Source organism: Orcinus orca, chromosome 9, assembly GCF_937001465.1.
Source record: "Orcinus orca chromosome 9, mOrcOrc1.1, whole genome shotgun sequence".
In the NCBI taxonomy this organism is placed as follows: Eukaryota; Metazoa; Chordata; class Mammalia; order Artiodactyla; family Delphinidae; genus Orcinus; species Orcinus orca.
In genome coordinates this window covers 56,282,861-56,289,274 of record NC_064567.1, presented here as the reverse complement: position 1 = coordinate 56,289,274, position 6,414 = coordinate 56,282,861, and the positions used below count along the sequence as shown (strand labels likewise).

The window sequence follows — 6,414 nt, the reverse complement described above, 5'->3', positions numbered from 1 at the left end:
TAAAAACTCCACAAAAAATAAATGCTGGAGAGGGTGTGGAGAAAAGGGAACCCTCATATACTGTTGGTGGGAATGTAAATTGGTGCAGCCACTATGGAAAACAGTATGGAGGTTCCTTAAAAAACTAAACGTAGAGTTACCATATGATCCAGCAATCCCACTCCTGGGCATATATCCAGAGAAAACTCTAATTCAAAAAGATACATGCACCACAATGTTCATAGCAGCACTACTTACAATAGCCAAGACATGGAAGCAACCTAAATGTCCATCAACAGATGAATGGATAAAGAAGATGTGGTGTGTATGTATACACACACACACACACACACACACACACACACACACACACAATGGAATACTACTCAGCCATAAAAAAGAAAGAAATAATGCCATTGCAACAACATGGATGGACCTAGAGATTATCATACTAAGTGAAGTAGGTCAGACAAAGATCTTATGATATCACTTCTATGTGGAATCTAAAATATGATACAGATGATCTTATTTACAAAACAGAAACAGACTCACAGACATAGAAAACAAACTTATGGTTACCAAAGGGGAAAGGGGGTGGGGGAGGGATAAATTAGTAGTTTGGGATTAGCAGATACAAACCACTATATATAAAATAGGTGAATAACAAAGTCCTACTGTATAGCTCGAGGAATTGTATTCAATATCTTGTAATAACCTATAATGAAAAAGAATATGAAAAGGAATATATATACACACACTTACGTATAACTGATTTGCTTTGCTGTACACCTGAAACTAACACAACATTGTAAATTAACTATACTTCAAAAAAGAACAATGATCTATTGACAAACATACTTTAGTAAACTGTTGATGAAAAATAAATTTTAGGGTATAAGTGTTGAAAATGGCATTTTAAATGTATTCTAAAATTGATTCTTAAGACCTAAATTGCCCAGGTTTCATTCCAGAGTTCCTAAATGCTTTTATTGCAGACTTTAATAAGATTTCCTCCTCAAAGTAATTATGGATATCTCATTTTTGAATGCTAATATGTACCATGATCATTCTTCAAATTCTGAGAGTGTCTTAAAAACATATTTTAATCAACAGCACATTCAGAATTTCACTAATTTTTCACAAGTGTGGGGAATTCACTTGGGGTGCAGAAACATTTTTAAAATAATGAAAGGACTTCAATTATTTATGAAACAACTATTGCCCATACAAAATTGAATGATTCTGTAATAGTCTGGTAGAGGATCAGCTATTGTTCAACTAAATGCTAGGGACAGTTTGCAAAATGAGATAACTCATATCAATGACCAGATTTTATACTATGGTGACATGATTTTTAAAAAAACATATCTATGAACATACAACTCCTACATCATTTCATTCTTTCAATTTTAAATGTGGCAAATTCTGTTATCAAGCATAATTGGGGAATATGTTCCGCTTAATCAAGTTTCAGTTTATATAAATGATTTAAAAATTTATATAGAAATATAATATATAAATACGTAATCGATTATAACATATCTATGCACATATATACCAGCTTTCAAAGAATTTCAGTGCCTAAATGAGCCACTAAAACTTATTTAACCACAAATAAATGGTTAAACACAATCATCATCTCATTCTAGAATTTAATCCATGTGTGTGACAATGTTTCTAAGGAAAAAAGCATATATAATTCTTGCCTGTGATGCCTAAAACTTTGTTCCTACATAAAGGAATCGCCTTACTCCCTGTTCCACTTGCCACCCCTGACCCTAAGCAGGCAATAGGAGCTGGATTCCCACAGTTCGTACCCAGTGATGGTAGCCTCTAAAGCCTGATGATCATTTGAGGAGGTGCAGAGGCTGAGGGTAAACTCCAGAAGGCTGAAGAGCTATGATGGAGTGACCAGAGCTCCTCCTCAAAATTCTACGGAAATCTGGGTCAGGGAGGAGAGAATACTTAAGACAAGAACTTGAAGATAAATTTTCAATCTGATAAATTACGTGAGATTATTCACGTAGCAAAAGGATTACAGTGTGTCCCAGGGACATTTGAAGAAACACATTTTCAAGCATTATGAAACACAACTCTTTAAATAATTACAAAGAAAAAAATTAGCTAAAATGTTATAGCTACTGATAATTTGCAAAAGTGGAAGTTTGCATATCCATTTTATTTTATTTTATTTTTTTGCCATACGCGGGCCTGTCACTGTTGTGGCCTCTCCCGTTGTGGAGCACAGGCTCCGGACGCGCAGGCTCAGCAACCATGGCTCACGGGCCCAGTCGCTCCACGGCATGTGGGATCCTGCCAGACCGGGGCATGAACCCGTGTCCCCTGCATTGGCAGGCGGACTCTCAACCACTGCGCCACCAGGGAAGCCCTATTTTATTTTTTAATATAAAACTATGGACCATTGTTCACCAATGTTTACAATAAAGTAAACAATATACAGTTGGATAACATTCTGATTACTACAAAGTTATTGCTTTTTTATGCTTCTGCTGAACCAGTAACCCAGATACTGAAAAGATTGAGCCTGTGTGTAAGGCATCAGTTGGGGGTAAAGAAAAAACATATAGATCAATAGTTTAGATTACAAAAGTTAATCTAAACTATTTATTTAAATAGTTTTATTAAGTTAATCTAAACTATTTATTTAAAATTTATTCTATCAGGTCCTAGATTGACAGCATCTCTAACAACCTGGTTAGGTTTCCATGAGCAAAGTCTTAGACGTCCTCTTAGTCAGTACAGCACAGGGATTTCAACTTCTAGTAAAGAAGAGGTTCACTAGAAGAAACCTTTAAATGTCCATTTAACTAAGTCTTGCTTGGCTAATTGAAACACACCAGGATTTTTCTAGTTTTCTCATCTGGGTGGGGGAGATTCTTGGTAGTGATAAAATTTTTCCTGTCAGGAGTTTTGCAAATAAACTTCCATTTATATGACTGTAGTTATAGATATGGATTCAGATACAACTGCTTTTATTGTCCAATTTAAGTTATTTACATTATATTTAAATTTTCCAATTAATTATGGAATCATCTACCTAACTTGAAAGGTTAAGCCTTCAGGAAAATTTTCCATTTAACTTGAACGCATTTATTTCTTAGGCTGCTCAGAGAGATGGCATCCCAGAAATATGGGCTTATCCCTGGTTATGAATTGGCATTTTTGTTTCAGCAAGTGTTTTTAAAAAATAAAAGAAGGAAAAGAAAATCATTTACATATGTGTTTTATGTATACACACAAAAAAACCCCTCATAAACGAAAAACCCAGAATGGTCCTTAGGCATATATGAGTTAAACACAATCTGATCGCGTAATGACTGTGGAGATTTCCTCCAACATTTAGAAAATTTGTTCCCTAATGCAGAGAAAATAATATATCATGGTATCAAATGTTCTTTTCTGATAAAGGAAGCAACTAAGAAAGCTTTATTTATTTGTTCAATGTAACCAGTGCTATAGACTCAAAAAAACAAAAAACAAAAAAAACCCCTAACACTGCTTCAAAATGAACATACAAAACTTTATTTTCATTAGAATCTAGTTATTTCTTCACACTAATAAACGAAAAAAACCAAGACCCAGAGCTTATGTGCGTGTATGTGTGTGTGTGTGTGTGTGTGTGTGTGTGTGTGTGTGTGTGTAATTATATATATGGCAATGCAAACAATTATTGAGCTTCATTTTCTGGACAAGAATGCCAAGTTAGTCTCTGAATAAAAAGCACTGCAATTTGAGGACACTTCATTTTTGCCTCTTTGGTCAGCACCAAGTCTGCCTCATCTGAATCTTCCCATTTCATGAGAAACACCAATTCTCCACTGCTGTCTGTGGCACCAGTTATTCATTCAGGGTCAGACCTCCCACAAAGCCTCTTGCTTTGCCCAGCAGCATCTCTCTTCTTTGATTCACTATCATCAGATTCGCTGCCAGATAAAGATTTTCTTTTTGTACCACCTTTTTCTGTACCAGCTGTTGGAGAATTAACAAATGTTTTAATTACCGCTGGGCAGTATAGGTTTTCTTCAGGTTCCTAGTATTGTCAGCATCTGTATTCCCTTCCACTTGAGGAAATAACCACCCCCTCACTTTCACTACACGGCAGTTCTGTCTTTTTCCACTACCAATTCTTCAGGCTCTTCCTCTCTGACTTTTTACTCTTTGCATCCTGTTTCTTTCCCATGTTTTGCAATGCAGTTTTATTGGAGGCCATTTTTATTGCAAACTTGAAGAGGTATTATTCCTTGCCTTCGAGCTGCCCCAAGGTATGCTTCATCTCTGGCCCTGCATGCCTCAGGCTCAAGTTCCCTTTAATCCTCATGTTTCAAGCTGCAGGTACAATCCCAAAGTCCTGGCCGAGCCAGGCAGGAGGGCTCCCATGGGTCTCACCAACATCTCTGCCTCAGGCCCCAGCAACCCGCCTCCTGCCGAAGCACCCCCTTGGTTCAGACAGCATCAGTCATTGCGTCTCTCCACAGGGGCAGAAGAGCAGAGTGGAAGTCTCACAGGACAGATATCCCTCATGTGTGGAGGACAGTAATAAAGGCACATCTTTGTGCATGAGAGCTCTCCCAACTCCTCCCTACCTTTGACCCTCACTTTCACAAGCCTTCCTCCTTGGCTGTCACTCCACAGGCCTCACCCTCCCCTGGTCATCTTTTTGACTCAAGCAGGAAAGAAGTCAGAAATGCATAAGACTCACCATGGATTGGACAAAAGACTGAGGAATTATCTACATTTGACACACAGCTACTCTCCTTTTCTCATCAGGATATACTTGGTGAACATTTCCTGACAGAGCTGTACTGGAGGTAGCCCAGGGAATTTATTCTCTCTGTCTCTGACCTGGTTTTATCAAGGGACTGCTAGCAGGGAAGTAATAAAGGTAAGTGAACCCCCGAGGCTACATAAAACATATTTATAAGCAAGCATTTCTAGGCTGTGTCTCATCACAAGCTAAGTGCAGTCTAGAGCTGGTCTTTCCAGCACATCACCACTCCACTAAACTCCCTCAGTGTTTGGTAGCAGGTTACTGGGAAGAAGTGCAGGAAAAGATGCCATGTGCCTCAGTTAGACTGATATATTATCTAAAAATATTTGCACCCGTGAGTTCATTGTGTGGGAAAGAATCTTTTCAAAGAGCATTGGTTGGGTTTTTGTCTGCTTGTGAAAGTAGTGGAAGATCAACTATAGAAAAAGCCCCAAAAGCATAAGGAGGAAAATAAAAATTGTATGTCATTCCACCTCACAGAGACAACCAATGTAAACATTTTGAGATATTTCGTTTCAGCCATGAGAGAGAGAGAGAGTTACCACAATTGGGATCATATTTAATTATGTATGCATTTTTGTGTCTTGCTTTTTTCATTTAACACTACATCATTCATTTAACATTCAACAAATGTTAATGGACCATTATCAATCAGAAGTACACTTGTCTCTGAATTCTATGAGAATTTTCTGATAATATTAAATACTCTTCAAAAGCTATTTTTTTAAATTTATTTATTTTATTTATTTTATTTTTGGCTGCGTTGGGTCTTTGTTGCTGTGTACAGGCTTTCTCTAGTTACGGCAAGAGGGGGCTACTCTTCGCTGCGGTGCGCGGGCTTCTCACCGCAGTGGCCTCTCTTGTTGCGGAGCATAGGCTCTAAGCGCATAGGCTTCAGTAGTTGTGGCGCGTGAGCTCAGTAGTTGTGGCTCGCGGGCTCTAGAGTGCAGGCTCAGTAGTTGTGGCCTACGGACTTAGTTGCTCCGTGACATGTGGTATCCTCCTGGACCAGGGCTCGAACCCGTGTCCCCTGCATTGGCAGGCGGAATCTTAACCACTGCGCTACCAGGGAAGCCCTCAAAAACGATTTTTAAAAGATACAGTATTCAAAAAATTGACTGTTCTATAACATAATTAAATCATTCTCCAATTTTTGAACATACACATTAGTTCTTTTGTTGTAACAGCTTTATTAAAGTAATATCTGCGTTTACTTAAATTGTAGAATTTGCTAATTTATGACTTATGAGTGTACCTATGAAACCATCATCACAATCAAGATAATGAACGTATGCATCACCCCCAAGCGTTTTCTCGTGCTCTTTTGTAATTCCTTCTGCCTGCCTTCCCCAACCCCACCCCTGTCTCCAGGTAACCTCTGATCTGTTTTCTGATGCTCTAGGTTAGTTTGGATTTTTTTAGACTATTTTATGAATGGAACAATACACTATGTACTCTCTTTTGTCTGACTTCTTTCACTCATAATTATTTTGAGATTCACCTATGTTGTTGTGCAGTCGGTAGTTTGTTTACTTTTATTGCCAAGTAGTATTCCATTGTATGGCTATACCACAATTTATTTATCCATTCACCTGTTGATGGACGTTTTTGTTGTTTCCTTTTTTTAAATGTTATTAGAAATAAAA

At 37.8% G+C, this 6,414-nt stretch overlaps 1 pseudogene; it reads right to left on the bottom strand.

Moving 5' to 3' along the window:
• Positions 1–3,667: 3,667 nt before the first annotated feature.
• On the bottom strand, positions 3,668–4,210 carry LOC101271481 (chromobox protein homolog 3-like; annotated as a pseudogene).
• Between the last annotated feature and the right edge of the window lie 2,204 nt (positions 4,211–6,414).